The 21,913-nt window shown below is 46.4% G+C and overlaps 1 protein-coding gene across 8 annotated transcripts in view; it reads right to left on the reverse strand.

Annotated features, from left to right (window-relative positions):
* LOC148040107 (uncharacterized) overlaps positions 1-21,913 on the reverse strand; it is a 67,500-nt gene that overhangs the window by 44,174 nt on the left and 1,413 nt on the right. The window lies entirely within an intron of this gene.

Here is a 21,913-nt window from a genome sequence, read left to right on the forward strand (position 1 = left end):
TTAAGCTTAATGAATAAGCCCAGACTTTACACAAAAAATCGTCAATGAATGTCACAAAATACTTTGCACTACCCATAGACTAACAGGGCATGGGCCCACAGACATCCGAATGTACCAATGCCAAGGGCTCACTTATGTGTGTCCTACCAGACTTCTTACGTGTATTCCTAGTCTATCTGCCATAAAGACAATCCTCACATGAATCAAAACATGCATAGTCAAGGGGGGGTAAGTACTGCAAACCAAAAAGCATTTTCATTCCCTTCAAGGACATATGGCCCAAACGGGCATGCCAAAGAGATACATGTGGGACAAAACTGACTGACAAAACATGGTCAACAGAGGACCCATTAACTACAAGAGGGTAGAGGCTACCAGCCTTGGCACCTCTAGCAAGCACAAGTCTGTCACGGGTGATCTTCCAAGCAGAATCTCCAAATGAAACATGAAATCCAACATCATCAAGCTACCCTGCAGACATAAGACTGCGTGTAAGCGTAGGTACATGACATACATCCTATAACAGAAAAGTACTGCCAATAGAGAACTGCAGCCGTACATCTCCAATGCCAACAATAGCAAGTGACCTGTCATCACCCAAGAGAATTGAACCAGAGACAGTGCAGTAGGAGTAAAACCATTCACGGCATGGTGTAACATAAAATGAAGCACCAGAATCCAAAAGCTAGCACTGCGCAAACATAGAGTGAACCTCGGTCAACGGCGTAGCATCATAAAAACTATCTGCAAGTATATACTCCCCATCGGAGTCATCAATCTGCATGACATTGATTTTCTCTATTTTCACACTGGATTTCGCAGGTACCATACTACGATCAGAGGAATTTTTTTTGTATTTTGTCTTTCCCCTTCTCTTTGCACTTCTCATTACGCAACTCATGACACTGTGGGCGTATGTAACCCTTCTTGCCGCAATGATGACATGTCACATTAGCATTTCTTCCACGAGACTTATTGCGCAACTTACCACGCAACTTAGTTCTAGACTTCAGCGAGTCTCTGCCACGGTCATTCTTGCCATTATCATCTCTGCTTCTAACAATCAAAGCATGCGACACACGAGAGACATCCAAGTTCTTATGGTTAATCTCTTCCTACGCAGAAGAGCACTCTCTACATCAAGCAAGTTCAAAATAGTAGAAAAGCACATAAGATAGTGTGGAATACATCCCATGACTCACTCAGAGTTCCAAGCAAAAACAATGGAGTAACCTCATTATTAAAGGTAATGCCTTGCCAAGTCAAGTTCTTGAGAATAGCATGGAACTAGCTCAAATGAGCAGACATCGTCATATTCTCATTCATGCGCAGGTCCATAAGTTGCTTCAATCAATACATCTAACTTGCCGGACTTTTCTTATCACAGAGGTTCTTGATCTTATTCCAAAGCTGCCAAGCACGTTGTGCTTCCTCAACCACATTGTAATGCACATGTTTAGTGAGAGACAAGATGAGAGTGGACTTGCATAACTCATCAAGCTCATCCCATTCGTCATCAGTCATAGTTTCAGGCTGCTCGCCATACATCCTCAATGGCTTTATCTGTGATTTCTGCACCAATACCTGCTAAACTTGGCTTTTTCAATAGGCATAATTCGTACCATCAAGCTTAGTGATATTGAAGATAGTACTATCAATGGAAAAAGATGCCATATTGCAGTCCAAAACGGTGCAGACAGTTCAAAACTGCTTGTTGTTTTCTGCTGTAAAAAACCAAAATACCACCAAACCAAGGCAAAATGACCATGAACTGATAGCTAATGATACTGCCCACTAAGTACCATCAAAAGTACATAAAATCAAGATAATTCACTATGAAAAATCCACGTCAGTCCATGCATAACTGCTGGCTGTAATAAATTACAGCCAGGTACAATGAGAGCAAATTGTAGGCTTTGAATGCACCAAGTCAACCATTGACTGTCAAAACATAACTGGCATCAAGCGAGCATAAATCAGCAAGTGACAGTCATATGGGCATCGAGCAAACACCCAAGCATGTCAAAAGAATCCGTCAGTAAGTCGGCACACCCTATGTAATAGGGCAAAGTGTACACAACATTGGCAAGACCTGACACAAAGAGGTGTATGCTCAAGGAGTGCAAAGCCCAAATCAGTCCAAGTACATCTGTGAGGACCACGGCATATCAACTATGCAACATCCAAGTGAAGATCCCAATCTCAAGTATCCAAATGCTGAAGTAACATAAACCGCATGCTCAATGTCTGTCAAGCATATCGACGCTCCCACTAGCACAAAAGCCGTAAATATCAAGCAAAGAAGCTCAACAAGGACATATGATAGCACCAGTGCCAGAAGATCCAAGATCAAGCATTAATAAGACCTCATGAGCATATAGACCATGTAGCATCTGTACATAGCATCCATAGACATCAAATACATCCAAATTGTAACTCTGGCAAGCCAAGAAATAGCCAAAGTAAGATCCGGGCAATCAAATGTCAAGCCAAACCAAGGCTCAGTAGCATCCAACTCCAAACAATATAATGGGCATGTAGTAGCGGCGTAGGCCAAGCATGTCAAGACCAATCAGACATAAGCAAAGTACATGCCATAAGTACAACAGAGATGAAGATCCAAATGCTATGCGAAGTGAGCTCAAGCTCAACCAATGATTCGAGAGCAAATCCAAGTTCTATGTCGATCCCCAAGGGTCACTACATCAATGTATATATCCAATACATAGCCCGAATCCAATAGACATATCCAAACATAAGTAAAAGAGCTTCAGCCCTTGAATATTCCAGCAGCAAATAAACATCCAAAACTAAGCAAACTGTAGCTCAATCCAAGCTCCAAACCATAGACAAACCATAGGCATACTTTCCCATATGTATAGGCACCACCAAGCATAATCGGGCATCAAATGACTATGTAGCATAAGCATGAAGTGTAATGACAGGGGGCTGCCATCTTTTGGGCTGCATGTGGACTGTGTAAAACAGTCAATGACTAAGCAAATTCAGCCCCAAAAGCATCTCATATCATAGGCATACATTCCCCTAGCATTTGAGGAGATTCTAGACCACCCAAGCAACCAATGTCAATGCCAAAGTGGTCCAAACATAAAATGCTAATGTAGCACTATTGTGGGCTGCCTGTAAACTGTATATAACAGTCCCAAACCTGAAGTAAATCACATCAATGCTCAATACCAAGGCTCGGGATTAAATGCCAAGCATAAACCAAGTGTATAGTGCCCAAATGAGACTGCCAATGACTGGAATGAGCTGGAGGAGATCAAACAATTGATCACGTGCTGTAAATGCACCTGGAAAAATAGCGCAAATTTACCTGGGATTGCTACTCACATTTTTGTGCTGGTCAGAGTGGTAGGAAGCTCAAGTAGGTGCCAAAGAAGGCACACAACAAGCCAGAGGTGCCCCAGTAAAGCCTATGTCAAGATATGGAGCACCTGTTAAGAAACCCTTCACCCTTCACCTGCAATTTGCATTTTTGCGTTTCTGCATTTTGCGTTTAGGGTTTGCAGCCCCAAAAAGGGGTGCCATCCTAGACTAACTGTGCCTATTTATAGGCCACTCTCTCATTCATTCCTCACAGATGATTCATTCAGTCCGTCACCTCCTCTCCAGCCTCTCCACTACCCTCACACCCCTTCAAGAGGACATTGCAGTTCGTGGTTCGTGGCTATCTTCATCATCTTCCTTGTGCTACGGCACCCTTGTTCCCTTGTATCACATTCACTCCATGATTCGGAACTTCATCATTCCATTCATCAAAGTTTCTTCTCTCTTCTCTTCTCTTCTCCATGTTTGCCGAGTTCACTCCGTGTTCCTCCCCGCAAACCCTACTATCTCGCTAGTACGTCATCTTTTGACATGGTATCAGAGCTTGATCTACTCACCTAGCAACAAAGATCCTCCACTTCAATGAAGGCAAAGACTAGTGGTGGGTTTGGCATCCACTTCTCTTCTTCCGTTGCATCAATATCTCGTTTTTGCAGATTTCAAGTGTTTCAGCTTGCTGCCCATACCCCGTTCGTGGAGGACATCTCAACCGAAGCTATCCATTGCTATCTCCATCAGTTGGTGCCTAATTTCCAGCCATCTTCATGCAGTTTGAAGTTAATTTCAGTCAAGCGACTGTTGTTCCTGTGCAGACCTGCTGCCGTACAGCCTGCCACATCATCGCAGTCCTGCTGCCTACGTTTTTAGCCTTTCTCTCCTGCAAGCTGTCCTACCTACGTTTTTATTATTTCTCTCTCCTCACCTGCGTTTCTCTACTGGTTGCAACCTCTTACTGCTGATCGCATCCTCCTCCCACTGGCAGTTCACTTCCAGCCCTTCCACTGTCCTTCCACCCCTTGACGCGGACATTGCGGTTTGTATTTCACACTGCCCTCACACCCCTTGAGGCGGACATTGCAGTTTGTGGTTCATGGTGGCTGACCTCTTCCTTCTTTAGCAAGGCATACTGGTATCCATGGCTTCTTTACCAACAAATGACCAGACTACTGGGTGCTCCTACTGTGGCATCACCGGACACACCACCGATGCTTGCCGACTTCGACCTTTGCTCCCCACCCCCACCCCCCGAAGTATATGCGTCTTTCACCAAGCACTCCTTGTGCCACCTCTCCTTTCTAGGCCACAGAGATCGTTCTACATCAACTATCAAAGTACTACGCTCAAGGCAATAAGACGCATCCAATGCACACTAAGTCCTTTCGAGCACATGGAGGATCGATTGGTGCTACAACCTCCTGGAGATCGTCGCAATGCCAGCAGCAGTCTTCTCCCACTTATTTTCAAGTACAATGGCTTCCATGACCTATGGATCTGCAGTCCACTCCATTGAGAGACAGTGATTGTTTGATACCGTCTCCTCGTCAGTCCGCTCCTTCGAGAGACAGTGGCTGCTCGACTCCTTCCTCTTCTTCAGCTACCCAGTCTGCTCCACTGAGAGACAACAACTGTTGCCCACCTCTTGCTCATTCTGAGCCCCACCCTTCCCCACCCTCGACTACTCAAGTTCGACAGGCTATCTCTGGGAGCTGTTCCACACCCCAGATACCTTCTTCGGTACCACCGGCGGCACTTCCTTCGTCATCAGACATTTCAAAGTCCGTGATCCATGAGTTTTTGGATTCCCTATCTACTTCAGAGGGGGATTCAAAGGGGGATGTTATTTCTTTCCCCTCAGAGGGGGCATCTACTTCTTCTTCGACTTCGGCGGGGGCCCCTCCACCTCCCACCTCAAAGGGGAAACCTACTCCACAAGAACTTCACCCATCCTCTACTTTCTTGGGGTGGCTGTCTTCAACCAGTCATCTCTTCTACCGATATCCAAGATCTTTAGGTACCACCTAGATCGGGACCTCGGAGGTTCAGACGCGACTTGGTGATGAGGCCTTCGTATTCCTTCCAACATGGATGTGTTAGCCAGTCATTTCCTGGACAGTTAGAGCAGTACGCCAATCCACGCAGTTCACGTCAGCAGTCAGCCAGATTTGCTGTGCAGCCGGCCAGTTTTCCTGCAGTCGGCTGCATTAAATGCAACCGACCTGGTGCTGGGAATTTCTATTTTTTCGACTATTTATAGCCGGTTTCGTGGCTCACTCCAACATTCATTATTCAGATTTTGATCTTGAAGACTGTGCTCGAGCTGATGAAGATCAATCTCATCAAGTCAGAGACATACGCAAATATTTTCTTTGCCCCCTTGTGTATTTCTGCACTCTTATACAACATATTACACCGCAGATTTTCTGCGTTTACACTATCTCTTTTCTCTCTTTCTCTCTTCTCTCTGTGTTCACTCTCTCTCAGTCTTTGCCCTGAACTTCTGCATCGCTGCACTCTGAAATGGTATCAAAGCGATGAAGATGGACTGACTGAGGGCTGAACCTATCTGAAGAGGACATTTCAGCACGACACAAGGCTGCGTTTCCAGGTTTCGAGGGCAAGCGGGAGGGCTGCACATAGGATTAGGGCTGAAGCAAACGTGGGTGCGCAGGAAAGGAGTCTAATTGGTGAATTTGCTGCAGGTTATTGCTGTTCGAAGAGGAGGAAGGCTGCGTTTAAGGCCCTCCATTGCAGATTTTACGTTTTCATTGCCTCCGGCGGGTGAAGAAGGTTTGGGCAGCGGAGGAATCAGTCCTAGAAGGCTATGTTTTCACAGGTCAGAGGGGGCTGCTTTTACATTTGTGCAAGTATTGCAGGTTAACATGTCTTTAGAGACTGATTTGGAGTTCCAGGCGATCATGGACAGGAAGGTGCCTGTCCTCCGGCTCTTCCAACGGATCAAAAGCTTGATGGTGACAATTACCGCATTTAGCGGGTAATGATGTTGGCCATTTTAGAGTCTTATGATTTGGCGGAACTGGTGATGGAGGAGATTAACAGGCCCTCGGTGAGGGATGAGTCCAAACTCTCTTCCAATGCTCGTGCGGAGTTGACCAAGGCCCAATCTCATTGGGACAAACTGAATGCAAGGATTCGATCTTTTCTGTTTCTGTCTTGCACCGCAGCTGTGATAGCTCACATCGAGCACTTGACGGTGGCTCGTGAGATATGGTTGGAGCTCGATCAGATGTACAACCGGATGACCCTGATGAAGCGGGTTTCTTTGGACGTGCAAATGCGGACTTTGTCCGTGAATAAGTCTTCTTCGCTTTGGGAACACATCAACAAGCTTCAACAGTTTCAGATGCAGGTTCAAAATGCAGGGAAGCCTATTTCTTCCGAAGACATAGCGATCACCTTACTATCCCAGTTGCCGCCATGATTCGGTACTTTTTATTCCGCTCTTATTGCTTCAGGGCGGGAGTCGACTCTTCGGTGGGAAGAGTTGGTTCCTATGGTCTTGGACCAGGAGGAACAATTGAAGGGACAAAATGCTTCCAAATCGGAGGCATTGTTTGGTCAAGCCTCTCAAAAGAAGGGGAAGGACCAAAAGAAAAATATGGAGGACAACAAATCCAAGAAGGACAAGGAGAAGGAATCAACTTGCCATATTTGTGGCAAGACCGGTCACTGGAAGAAAGATTGTCCTGACAAAGACAAGAAGGATACCAAGAAGAAGGACACGAATGCTCTTGGCCTCTTGGTGGAGTTTGACAGTGATACTGTTCGAGTCCTTGATCGTGGATCGAGGAAGGTTCTCTCTGCAGGGTATGAGGAGAATGGAGTCTACAAATTGAAGTCTTCTTCAGCTCTTACTTCTCTTCTTCTTACTTCTCAGACACAGTTCGAGCTGTGGCATGCTCAGTTTGGCCACCTGAACTACAAGTACCTTTGGAAGGCGTCGCGAGGGTCCTTTGTCCAAGGCTTGCCGGACATGGTGGTAAGCCATCAACCATGTGTCTCCTGCATTCGTGGGAAACTGCATCGAGATGTGATTCCCAACAAATCTTCTAGGCGGTCTACTTCACCCATGGAGCTTATATCTATGGATCTTTGTGGCCCGATGAGGACCGAGTCCCTGAAGGGGAGCTTGTACTTCATGTTGATCGTAGATGACTACAGTAGGATGACTTGGGCCTATTTCTTGACTTTGAAATCGGAGGCTTTCTCTCATTTCAAGGATTGGCTTCTTTTTTAGGAGAACCGTTCTGGCCGACAACTAAAGACCTTGCGTTCAGACAAGGAAGATGAATTTATATCTAATGAGTTTGCTCGTTTTTGTGCAGATAGGGGCATTCACCAAGAGTTTGCTAACACCAACACTCCCCAAGAGAATGGCATTTTGGAGCGGAAGATCCGAAGTGTGATCAAGATGGCACACACCATAATGGAGCACCGACCGACACCTCAGTTTCTGTGGGCCGAGGTAGTGACTACTGCAGTTCACATCCTTTATCGATCTCCCACTTCCGCAGTTGACAGGATGACACCTTTTGAGGCTTACTCCAGCTCTAAGCCTGATGTCTCTTATTTTAGGATCTTTGGGTGTGACACTTATGTGCACATTCCGAAGACGCAACGTGATAAGTTCGCGGCGGCTTCGCAACGACAGGTTTTTGTTGGCTATAGCTCCAAATCCCAAGGTTATCGTTTAATTGATCCCGTTAAGTGGGATGTCTACACGAGCCGAGATGTGCGGTTTGTGGAAGTACCGGCCACAGAGGGGGGTGAGGAGCACCCCGTTCTTGGAGATCCAGAGGAGAGTTGAGCTCCCAAGACAATTTCTTTGAAGCCAAAGCCTCTTGATGGAGATTCTTCTTCGGATTCCGAGTCTTCTCTTCCACCGGCCACCCCCGAGGAGCTTCCGTCAGTGGATGTTCCTTAGTCTTCAACAGATGGAGATCGATGGGGAGAGGTTCGTCTTCCTCCTTGTTAGGCCCGTAACACCCTCTGAGATTCAGGGATCAAGGGGGTCCTTGAGGAGTGGGAACTGCAGGATGGACCGCGAAGGTCACGGAGGAACCAGGCACATTCTTTGGAGCTTCTTTGCTCCAACTATTGTTTGCTGACCCGTGTTATGTAGAATCGAGAGCTCACTTCAGTGAAGGAGGCTTTACATGTCAGAGTGCAGCGGTGCGGAAGCGTAGGACTGAGAGAGAGAGAGAACGCAGAGAGAAAAGGGAGAGAAAGAGACAGTGTACAATGAAGATCTGCTGTATAAAGAATGTTGAATACAAAGATATACACGGGCGCAGTGCGCTGGACTGCGTGTCTCCACCTCGACGATGCGACCTGCTGTCCACCTCGAAGTCTGCTGCAGTCTGCACTGTCTGTTGTCTGAAATCTGTGAACAGAGACAGAAATCTGCACGGCACCGGTCTGTAATCTGCGACAGAGAATAGTAGCCAGACTGCTGAAAACGTCAGCAATAAATAGGCGAAAAATCACCTAGAACGGGGCTCAAAAATGGGGCGCAGCCTGATAAAAATGGCTGCAGGCAGTCGGACTGCCACGTGGCAGTCGGACTGCCACGTGGCAGTCTGACTGCACAGTCCGACTGTGCAGCTGGTCCGACTGCTGGACCAGCTGTGCTGCTGCCTAAAAAACAGGCTATGAACTCTAACACCCCCTCTCAGAGTTTGGACAGGGCAGAAGCCTGAGGGATCTGGAATGTTGCCGAAGTAGAGCCTGAGGAAGCGCCTTCGTAAACAAATCCGCAAGATTATCCTCCGTCTTGCAATACTCCACAGTGATGGTCTCATCCAGAAGCTTTTCTCGAATGAAGTGGTACTGAATCTCAATGTGCTTCGTCCGGGCATGAAAAACAGGGTTCCTTGCCAAGGCAATGCAACTCTCATTGTCACATCGCAGCAATGTAGGACGAGTCTGGGGGCACCCAAGCTCCTCCAACAATCTCCGAAGCCACACAACCTCGCATGTGGTGGAAGATGCGGCCCAATACTCCGCCTCAGTAGACGAAAGGGCTACCGTGGGCTGCTTCTTGCTACTCCATGAAATAACACCTGCACCCAAAGTAAAGCAGTAACCTGTTGTAGACCGCCTGTGGTCCACGTCACCGGCCCAATCCGAGTCGCTCCAACCTGCAAGTACAAGATCTGACCCATTTGTCCCTGCGGGGTAATGAATCCCAAAATCAGACGTCCCCCCTCAGATACCGAAGTATCCTCTGAGCAGCCTGCCAATGCACCGTCTTAGGTTCACTCATGAACCCTGCCAAGAGCCCAACAGCAAAACATAGATCAACCCTCGTGTTGAGAAGCCAAATCAAGGACCCTATCAACTGTCGATAGCGGGAAGCATCCGCCAAAGGAGAAGTTGAGTGAGAAGTGGCCTTCCAGTTCGGATCCATAGGAGTAGAGAGGGCCCGACAATCTTCCATCTCAAAAGACACCAAGAGCTCCTGTACATATCTCTGTTGGGAGAGAAAAATCCCCCTCTGAGACTGATAAATCTCATGTCCTAAAAAGAAATGGTGTAGCCCCAAATCCGTCATCTCGAACGTCCGATGTAAAGCTGACTTTGTCTCCTGGACCTGCTGTGCATCATCACCTGTGACAATCAAATCATCAACATATAATACAAACAGCACACAACCTTCCCCGGAAGTGTGAACATACAGCTGCGGATCGGCCTTGGACCGCCGATATCCCAACTGAGTCTGGAGGAACGAATCAATCTTCTCGTTCAAAGCTCGCGGGGCCTGCTTGAGACCATACAGGGCCTTCTTCAACTTGTAGACTTTCCCATCCGCAGAACCAAAGCCAGGAGGCTGCTCAATGTAGATCTCCTCCTTTAAGTCACCATTCAGGAAGGCCGACTTCACATCCAGCTGATAAACAGGCCATCTCCTATGGCCAGCCAAAGCAAGAACAGCTCTAATGGTTGCCATACGAGCTGTAGGGGCAAAGGTGTCATGACAGTCAATCCCTCGGCGCTGGGCAAAACCCTTAGCAACAAGGCGAGCCTTGTGCTTATCCAAAGTACCATCACTGAGATATTTGGTCTTGAAGACCCACTTGACTCCAATCACCTTCTTCTTCGGGGGGCGCGGCACGAGTGACCAAGTGTCATTCCTCTCAATAGCCTCCAACTCAGCTTCCATAGCTTTCTTCCATGGGGCGGACTGTAAAGCCTCCTTCACGGAGGTGGGCTCTCGATCCTGCATAACTCGGGACATCAAACAATAATTGGAGCAAACAAGCTCCGAAGAATGCGCCTGGTGCCTCCGTGACCGCCGCGGACCATCCTGCGGTCCCCACTCCTCAGGAACCCCCTCGATCCCTGAATCACGGAGTGTGTCACGGGCCCAGCGAGAAGGAGGCCGAACCTCCCCTCGTCGTTCTCCATCAGTAGAAGACTCTGGAATGTCCACCGGTGGTAACTCCTCAGAAGGATCCGGTGGAACAGTAGACTCTGTGTCAGAAACAGAATCATAATCAAACGGCACAGGCTCCAGTGGAACTGTAGAAGGAGCCAAACTCTCCCCTGGATCTCCAAGAACGGGATGCTCCTCACCCGTTGAAGAAGCCGGAACCTCCACAAACCGCACATCACGGCTAGTATATACATCCCGCTTGACGGGATCATACAGTCGATAGCCTTGGGACTGGGAGCTGTAGCCAACAAATACCTGTTTTCGGGAAGCCGCTTCAAATTTGTCACGATGAGCCTTGGGAATGTGAACATAGGCATCACACCCAAAGACCCGAAAGTAAGAAACATCTGGCTTCGTCCCAAAATAAGGCTCAAATGGAGTCATCCCTTCCACGGCCGAAGTAGGAGATCGATTAAGGATGTGGACTGCAGTAGCCACAGCCTCGGCCCACAGAACCTGAGGGGTCTGTCGGTGCTCCATCATGGTGTGCGCCATCTCGATCACACTGCGGTTCTTCCGTTCTAGAATACCATTTTCTTGAGGAGTATTGGTATTGGCAAACTCCTGGTGAATTCCTCTATCTGCACAAAACCGAGCAAATTCATTAGACACAAATTCACCTCCCTTGTCGGATCGCAAGGTCTTCAACTTCCGGCCTGATCGGTTCTCCTCAAAGAGAAGCCAATCCTTGAAGTGCGAGAAAGCTTCTGACTTTAGTGCCAAAAAGTAGGCCCATGTCATCCTGCTGTAGTCATCCACGATCAGCATGAAGTACGAGCTCCCACGCAGGGACTCATTCCTCATAGGGCCACATAGATCCGTAGATACTAGCTCCATCGGTGAAGTAGACCCCCACGAAGCTGTGTGGGGAATGGCATCCCGATGCTGCTTCCCCCGTATGCAGGAGACACATGGCTGCTGGCTCACCACTATATCCGGCAACCCTCGAACAAGCTGTCCACGTGACGCCTTCCGAAGATAGTCATAGTTCAGGTGACCAAACCGAGCATGCCATAACTCAGACTGTGACTGTGAGGTAAGAAGAAGAGAAGAGAGGGCAGTGGAAGACTTCAGTTTGTAAATGCCGTTCTCCTCATATCCAGATGATAGAACCTTCCTCGATTCACGATCAAGGACTCGCACAGTAGAACTATCAAATTCCACCAAAAGACCAAGGGAGCAAATCTTATGAACTGAAAGGAGATGGTACCCCAATCCTGGTACATGCAAAACCTCTGAGGTATGGGTGCCACCTCGTCCATCCGGAATAAGCTGCATCTTACCCCGACCTGCAATAGAAACTGAAGAGCTGTCTCCAATGAGAACCTGCCCACGCGAAGGTTGCAGCTGGGCAACACCATCTGATGAAGGAGTCATGTGCCGTGAGGCACCACTATCAATAATCCACTCTCGAGATTGGGGAGCCGCCATCGCAGCATCAGAAGCATTCGGTGAAGCGTCCTCAATGACAACTAAATGTAGAAATGCAGCTGATGAGGGTACAGCCACCGCTCCAGAATCCTTGGTTTCCTTCTTCTTGGTGTCCTTCGAGTCTTTGTCAGGGCAATCCTTCTTCCAATGGCCAGTCTTTCCACAAATATGGCATGTGGAGTCTTTGTCCTTGTCCTTCTTGGACTTGTTATCCCCCTTCTTCTTCTTTTGGTCCTTCCCCTTCTTCTGAGAGGCTTGACCTGTCAACGCCTCCGTCTTGGAAGCATTCTGTCCCTTTAACTGTTCCTCTTGGTCCAAGACCATAGGAACCAACTCTTCCCACCGAAGAGTAGACTCTCGCCCCGAAGCAATAAGGGCAGAGTAAAATGTACCGAATCGTGGCGGCAACTGGGACAAGAGTGTAATCGCCATGTCTTCGGAGGAAATTGGCTTCCCCGCATTCTGAACCTGCATCTGTAGCTGCCTTAGCTTGTTAATGTGTTCCCTTAGCGAAGAAGACTTATTGACGGACAAGGTCCGCATTTGTACCTCCAAAGAAACCCTCTTCATCAGGGTCATCCGATTGTACATTTGATCAAGCTCCAGCCATATCTCTCGAGCCACCGTCAAGTGCTCGATGTGAGCGATCACGGCTGTAGTGCATGATAGAAAGAGAAAGGATCGAATCCTGGCATTCAGTTTGTCCCAATGAGACTGGGCCCTGGCCAACTCCGCACGAGCATCGAAAGAGAGTTTGGACTCATCTCTTACCGAAGGCCGGTCAATATCTTCCTGTACCGACTCCGCCAAATCATAGGACTCAAGAATGGCCAACATCATAACGCGCCAAATGCGGTAGTTGTCGTCGTCGAGCTTCTGATCTGTAGGAAGAGCCGGTAGGACAGGCACCTTCCGGTCCATAATCACCTGGAACTCCAAGTCCATCTCTGTAGACATCTTCACCTGCAATGCCTTCTCAAACGCAAAAGCAACCCCCTCTGACTGGGTAAACTCAGCCTGCTAAGGCTCTTCGGCGTCCCGAAGCTTCTTCACCCGCCGGAGGCGATGAAAAAGCAAAACCTGCACTTTTAGGTTGAAAACTCAAACTTTCTCCGCGTAAAACAGCAGTAAACAGCAGCAAATCCACCACCTGTACTCCTTTCCTGTGCGCCCACACTCGTTTCAGCCTTGTTCCAAGGCGCAGCCCTCCTGTCTGCCCTTAAACGCAAAAAACGCAAATTTGTGTCGCGATGGAAACTCCTTTTCAGATTGATTCTGCGCTCAGTCAGCCCTCAAACACTGCTCTGATACCATGTCAGAGTGCAGCGGTGCGGAAGCGTAGAACTGAGAGAGAGAGAACGCAGAGAGAAAAGGGAGAGAAAGAGACAGTGTATAATGAAGATCTGCTGTATAAAGAATGCTGAATACAAAGATATACACGGGCGCAGTGCGCTGGACTGCGTGTCTCCACCTCGACGATGCGACCTACTGTCCACCTCGAAGTCTGCTGCAGTCTGCACTGTCTGCTGTCTGAAATCTGTGAACAGAGACAGAAATCTGCACGGCACCAGTCTGTAATCTGCGACAGAGAATAGTAGCCAGACTGCTGAAAACGTCAGCAATAAATAGGCGAAAAATCACCTAGAACGGGGCTCAAAAATGGGGCGCAGCCTGATAAAAATGGCTGCAGGCAGTCGGACTGCCACGTGGCAGTCCGACTGCACAGTCTGACTGTGCGGCTGGTCCGACTGCTGAACCAGCTGTGCTGCTGCCTAAAAAACAGGCTATGAACTCTAACATTACAGTCTGATCATTGGCGGAAGGCCATGGAAGCCGAGTTGGAGGCTATTGAGAGGAATGGCACTTGGTCTCTTGTGCCTCATCCCTCTCACAAGAAGGTGATTGATATCAAGTGAGTCTTCAAGACCAAGTACCTTAGCGATGGTTCTTTGGACAAGCACAAGGCTCGCCTTGTTGCTAAAAGTTTTGCTCAGCGCCCAGGTATTGATTTCCATGATACTTTTGCCACCACTGCTTGTATGGCGACTATTCAAGTTGTTCTTGCCTTGGCTGGCCATAGGAGATGGCCTGTTTATCAGTTAAATGTAAAGTCGGCCTTTCTGAATGGTGACTTGCAAGAGGAGATCTATGTTGAGCAGCCTCTTGGCTTTGGATCCTCGGATGGAAAAGTTTACAAGTTGCAGAAGGCCTTGTATGGCCTCAAGCAGGCTCCACGTGCATGGAACGAGAAGATTGACTCGTTTCTTCAGTCAAAGTCGGGATATCGGCGCTCCAAGGCCGATCCGCAGCTTTATCTGCACACTTCCAAGGTTGGTCGTGTGTTGTTCGTGTTATATGTTGATGATTTGATTTTGACAAGGGATCATGCACAGAAGGTCCGAGAGACCAAGACTGCTTTACATCAGGCATTCGAGATGACGGATTTGAGGCTTCTTCATTTCTTCTTGGGTCACGAGATTTATCAGTCTCAGAGGGGAATTTTCATCTCTCAGTAAAGGTACATTCAGAAGCTCTTGGTGACTTTTGAGATGGAGACTTGTCGGCCCATTACTACTCCTATGGATCCGAATTGGAAGGCCACTTCACACTTAGATTCTCCCGTGATGGATGCTTCACGCTATCGTCAATTAATTCGATCCTTGATTTGGCTTCTCAACACTCGTGTTGATCTTTGTTTTGCTATGGGTCTTTTGACAGGGTTCATGACGGAACCCAAACAGGTGCATTGGCAAGCTGCCCTGAGGATTCTTCGGTATTTGAGGGGGACCTCTGACTTAGGGATTTCTTATCCCGCAGGTACAGATGCTACAGATCTGGTTCTTGCAAGTTGGAGTGACTCGGATTGGACTGGAGATGTGGACCACCGACGGTCTACTACAAGTTATTGTTTTATCTTGGGTACAGGTGTTATCTCCTGGAGTAGCAAGAAGCAATCCATGGTAGTCCTTTCTTCTACTGAAGCGCAGTATCGGGCTGCGTCTTCCACCACATGTGAGGTTGTGTGGCTTCGGAGATTGTTGGAGGAACTTGGCTGCCCCCAGACTCGTCCCACTCTTCTGCGGTGCGACAATGAGAGTTGCATTGCCTTGGTAAGGAATCCAATATTCCATGCCCGGACGAAGCACATTGAGATCCAATATCACTTCATTCGGGAGAAGCTTCTGGACGGGACCATTGATGTGGTGTATTGCAAAACGGAGGATAATCTTGCAAATTTGTTTACGAAGGCGCTTCCCCAAGCTCTTCTTCGGCAACATTCCAGATCTCTCAATCTTTTCACCCGTCCAAGATCTGAGAGGGGGTGTTAGCCAGTGATTTCCTAGACAGTCAAAGCAGTACGGCAGTCCACGCAGTCCACATCAGCAGTCAGCCAGATTTGTTGTGCAGTTGGTCAGTTTTCCTGAAGTCAACTGTATTAAATGGAGCCGACCTAGTGCTGGGATTTTCTATTTTTTCGACTGTTTATAGCCAGTTTCATGGCTCACTCCAGCATTCATTATTCAGATTCTGATCTTGAAGATCTGTTGGCTGAGAGAGACTGGCTAACGGAGATTGAGATCATCAAGTCGGAGACATACGCAGATATTTCCTTTGTCCCCTTGTGTATTTCTGCACTCTTATACAACATATTACACCGCAGATTTTTTGCGTTTACAATGTCTCTTTTTTCTCTCTCTTCTCTCTGTGTTCACTCTCTCTCAGTCTTTGTCCTATGCTTCCGCATCGCTGCACTCTTGACGACAGGATGCACGGAGCTAGTGGCTTCTCTCTCGAGGTTGTGTTTCGGGTTCTCCAATTCACTCTTGGATCTTACGGATCCTCGACATCTTCTTCCTCCTCTTCTCTTCTTATCTTGGTCACTTGGTTAGCATGGAGCCACCTCCCAAGATTGAGTACGAGTGTATCCTTATGGTTCTCGGCACCACACAAAGTCCGACATTCCTCCTATGCATTGCATGTTTTCATCATCTTTGTACTAGGGCACTTGGGCAAATGAACAATTTTCCCACGAGGGACACTGTCCAAGTGGCACTTGCTGCATGAGCATTCTTCAACATGTAGCATTATATCTCCACCTCACTCTTCTCTTGTTCCCCTTTTTGAGCTTGAGAGGGGATGTTGAGAAACCCTTCACCCTTCTCCTGTAATTTGCATTTTTGCGTTTCTGTGTTTTGCGTTTAGGGTTTGCAGGGCGCCATCCTAGACTAACTGTGCCTAATTATAGGCCACTCTCTCATTCATTCCTCACAGCTGATTCATTCAGTCCGTCACCTCTTCTCTCCAACCTCTCCACTACCCTCACAACCCTTCAGGAGGACATTACAGTTTGTGATTCGTGGCTGTCTTCATCATATTCCTTGTGCTACGGCACCCTTGTTCCCTTGTATCACATTCACTCCATGATTCGGAACTTCATCATTCCATTCATCAGAGTTTCTTCTCTCTTCTCTTCTCTTCTCTATGTTTGCCGAGTTCACTCCATGTTCCTCCCCAAAAAACCTATTGTCTCGCTAGTATGTCATCTTTTGATACACCGGAGCTTCAATGGTGCTGGCCCCTTTCACTTCTCAGACCTATATACCTATAACCAACATGAAACCCTAAAGCAAATGAAGAAATACCTTTGTTGGAATGCCTTGAGGATACCCAAAGGGACCGGGTAGGTGCTCAAGAAGCCGAGGAGCGACGGGAGCTCGAGAGAGTCGGCTATGGCTGCTGAAAAGGAGACCCAATGAGTGTAGGTAATCAATAGGAAGCTGAAGGGGTCACGAACCAAGTCAGAATGCTCAAGCAACCATGCTCTAATACCAGTGGAAAGGTAAGAAGGATCGAAGCTTGCTTGGAAGAGCTATGGCGGAAGAGCAAAAGCAAGAAAGAGAGAGAGACCAAATGGGAACTCCAGCAATCACAATGTGTGACCAGGCCTTCCTTTATTCAAACTGTCACTAAAAGAATAAAGAATAAAGTGACGGTGACGGGCGCCCGCCACCTGCAGTGTGCAGTGGAGGATACTATTAATGTAGTAATACACGGGTGGCTAGGCAAAGGCGCCTTTACCCCCAACAATTCTACCGTAGATTTGGTGACCAAAATTACCACAACTGCCCGGTGCGAAGCTACGAAGCAAGAATAATTGGATAGTATACTTAGACTCAAACTTCATTTGCTAGAGTTGTCCATAAAGGGTAATTGCTCGCCATAACCTTATACAACATCTAAAGCTTCGCCCATATCGTTGAAGCTATCTTGCAAGAGGTGATTGTCAGTAGAACCTCTTTAGAGATATAGCAGAGAAGAGAAAAATTATGCACGTGCATCATCAGAATCCCATATAGGCATAGCTTCCTCATGGTTGTCCTTGTCCCAATCATTAAGAAGAGGAGTGGGAGGCTAAGAATGCTCAAGAGCTCCAAAAAACATGTACCACAATCACTTCTACACAAACCATGCTTTCATAACAGCACTCCGAGTTAAGTAATCGAGGGCATGAAGTTTGTTAGAAGTAGAATGGAGAAAAGCCATGTAGAGAGGATAGGAAGAGAAGATAAAGAATAAAGAGAGAGAGTACAGCCAAGCACAACACAAACTACACAAAGTACAAGTTCACATGCTGTGTCAAGGAAAGCTGATCACAAAACGTCTGCAAAATTCGAGATAATCAAGGCGAGAACAGGCAGAAAACACTATCAGAAGGCTGAAATCACTGGCGCCCAGCCTGCACAAGCAGTAAATGCACAAAACGCAGCTGCTGCAGATTAAAACACAGACAAACAGGCATTAAATGCAGGTGTCAGCATTAAAATATGGCAGAAAATTAGAAAATGCAGGCTATAGGGGAGCAGAAAATCAGGCTGTTTGGAGCAGAAACTGATTGCATAGGCTGCAACAGACAGTACACAGCTGATCAGCAACAAAAGTGAGAGAGCAGACTATCCACAGCAAAAAACAGCATCCGAAGCCCGAACACAAATGTCTAATACCAAGTTGGGTGGGGAAACCTCCATTGCTCATTGTGATGATCTCCAAAAGGACTCATCAGCTCATGAAGTCGTAAGAGTGTACTCTGATTCACTCCAAGGGGATCGTTGCCATCATTTCTAGCCTTGGCAAGCTGTCACACAGTCATTGATGGATTGTTGTTGCTACACTCTGGACCCATTCCCAAGTAGGACACTCTACAGCTATTTTTGGCATCTCTAACTTGTCATCAGCTCACCTTAGCCCTGGTCCTCCCAAAGGCTTCTTTGTATCACATCCTCATTCCATAACTTATGCCCATAGCATACATACCTCCCACTAACTCTAGTGGATTTGAAGATATTCAAAATCTCATTGCACCCATGTCCATGTGTCCTCTTCCACCTAGGAGATTTGGATTTTCTCTAGCATTGGGCCTTGACCTTTATGCAACTCTCTTATGGCTATGCCAAAGGTGGAGTATTAACAAGGAGAATAAAGTGTTAGAAGGATGGCTTGCTCCTCTTCACATCCATCACTTCTCCATTTCAAGACATCCATGTATTCTTCATGGGTTATGGAATAGAAGTCCTCATGAGAGTGAAATTCTCCTTTAGCTCTAGAGGATAACTAAGGATTCCAATCCCTCAAAGTCTTTAGGGATGGTAAGAAGGATTAGTCGAGAGTGCCTCTAAGAGGGAGCACTTTGTTAACAAAGAATGAGACATCTCTAAAAGTATATCGGTGTGCTCTAGAATGCAAAGGCTTTTGAATCCAGGCTCGCATGTCAATCAAGAGCACATGGCTCAATACTATGCAAGGTAATCCTAGGGCAAACAAAATGCACTAATGTGTATAATTGTCACAGAGATGTGAAATTTTGAGGTGTTTTAATTTTGCCGATAACATTTGATTAAGTTATTAATCAAATGTGCAAGGTTATTTAGCACATGTGATGCACATAGCAATTATTTCATGGTAACTAGCCAAGGACCCCGAGGGTACAATAGGTGTCAAAGATAAAAGTTATGATAAGTTATGCCAGTTGGGCTTTGGGGGTCAGTTGGTGTCAATTTTGACCCTATGACAATTATTTGGCCAACAAGTGTTAGTAGTGACACTAGGGACAAGCATTAATTAATTAATTAATTAATGCCAATCCAAGGGTCAAGGTGGAACCACTCTAGGTTACAAATGGCCTATCCAATTTAATTATGAATGGGCACATTTACTTTTAGGCAGGATCAAAAGGGCTGAAATTAATTTTCAAAACTAATTAAATGGCTAGATAATGCTGTAAAATGGGTTTAGAAGGCTGACACTTAGCAAAAATGCCCATGTAAACTAGGAAAACGTTTTTGGAGGCTAGATCTCAATCATTCAATTAGTTTACAGCCAAGGAGAGAGAAAGAGAGAGAGAAAGAGAAAGAGAGAAGCAGCTAGTTCATTTTCTGATCAAAGAACAGCAATTTGCTACAAAAGATAGCCATCTAGAGGCCTCAACAAGCAGGGAACAACAAGAAGACACCTTCCAAGGGCTGGCAACAGCATTTCTGATCAAGTTTGGAGGTGTCTGGCAGAAGAGATGATTGCATAAAATGCAGAATGGAGCAAGCAATTGGTAGGTTTTAGGCTTTTCTTACAAAGAAAAACAGATTTTTCACTCATCTTAACTTTCTCTCACCTTCTCCAGTCAATTCTCAAAAGATCTCAACATTTCTCAATCATTCTCAGCAAATCTCAGTCAGATTTGGTGGACAATAGAAGGATCTTTGCTATAAACCCTAAATTTTTGCAAAAATTAGGATTTACAACCACCTTAAGACCCATGCCAAGAGGATAAGGCATCGTATACTGAAATCAGCACTCGCAATTTGTTGTTGACAAGGATTTCAAATGCCCAACCATCCATTGTCAATTGGAGGAACATTTGGCCAATTGGTGGTTCCATTTGTGCAAATCCTAGGTATAAATCAAGGGGCAATTGGCCCAAATTGCTTGTTGATTGTATATATAGCAAGGGGATTTCAGATTAGCCAAGGAGATCAGAGAATCTCAGCTTGTAATTGATCCATTGGCAATTGAAGTTAAAGAAATACCAAAAGGGGCGCCAATTTTAGGGCCAATAGGGTGTCTATTGTCCAAGATTGTTAAGGTAATGTGTGCATTTCAATTTATGCTCAATTCTTAATTGTTGTAATTAAGTGCTTGATCAGGTTTTACCACCCTATCCGAGAACAAAGCCTAGTTTCAATAACACACACATTAACACAATCTAATGAATACTCAATGAAAGAGGGAGCATAGAAAAATAAGAATAATACAAAGAAGCCTCTGGCCTCCATGTCTCAATGACAACGGCTGAAGTGGGCTGATGAAGGAGTCAAACACACTAGAAATCGTGTTATGCCCAAGATGAATTTCCCAAACACAGTAGCAGCAATCCACCAATGATGACCAGGCAGCTTGCCAATGCTAGAAACGATGACAGCAGTCCTTCTAAGGTGAAATGCAAGGATACTAGACCTCCAAAGGGGCAGCAACAGCAGCATGTCAGGTGTAGAAGGCAGTAATAGCTTGTGTGACTGCCAAACACAAGGAGAAGAATCAAGGTAGGCTTGAACAGCAGCAGCAGTCCTGAACAGCAGCATTGAGATCAACAACAGCTCCAAACAGCAACAGGTTTTCCTAGCAATGATGAGGATGATGGCATGAAAGCAACAAGAGGTCACTGAGGGGCTGGAAATGGAAACACATCAAGAGAAAGTGGTGCTGACCGCACGGAAGGGCAAGGAACAGCAGTAATCAAGGTAGGCTTGAACAGCAGCAGCAGTCCTGAACAGCAGCATCGAGATCAACAACAGCAACAAGTTTTCCTAGCAATGATGAGGATGATGGCATGAAGGCAACAAGAGGTCACTGAGGGGCTGGAAATGGAAACACATCAAGAGAAAGTGGTGCTAACCACAAGGAAGGGCAAGGCAACTTAGCACTATTATACGCAAACTCAATCCAAGAAATGTGATGCTCCCAACCAAATCCTCTATAGGAGACATACACACAACATATCCTCTATAATTGGATTTGTTCTCTCGGTCTTTCCATTGGTCTTAAGATGCTTCAAGGATAATATGGATAATCGAGTCTCCAAATCCAAAAAAACCATCAACTAGAAATGGCCAATGAACTTGGAATCTCGACCAATAATTATGTCATCAAGCAAAACATAAAGCCTATAAAAATACTCAACAAAGAGATCAGCCAACTCATTGCTTCTCATAGTCATTTTTGTAGAAATGAATCGAGCCATTTTTTTCAATCGATCGACCATGACTTGGATTTCATCATGATGTCGATGAACTTTTTGAAGCTGACACTATAGGCACTCACGCACATAAGACTCAACCAAAGTTTTCGTGTATGGCCAATAGAAATAACGAGAAACCGAGGCCAAAGTACAATGTCTACCAAGATGTCCCAGGTTCGATGTATCATGACACTCATACAAAATCTTTTGTAGATATCCTGATCATCACACATACATACGTTATCTTGTTTAAATAGTGATCCATTATGAATGAAATACTTTTCCACTATCTTTCTCTCAGAAGCCAACTTTTGAGTGTCTCAAGCACCAAATCTTCTTGAGCTACTATGTCCGTCTTGGACTAAGTACCAAATCTTACCAAAGAGAGGATC

The sequence above is a fragment of the Lygodium microphyllum genome, chromosome 2 (assembly GCF_053477565.2).
Source record: "Lygodium microphyllum isolate KBCC chromosome 2, Lygodium_microphyllum_v1.1.10, whole genome shotgun sequence".
NCBI classification, from domain to species: Eukaryota; Viridiplantae; Streptophyta; class Polypodiopsida; order Schizaeales; family Lygodiaceae; genus Lygodium; species Lygodium microphyllum.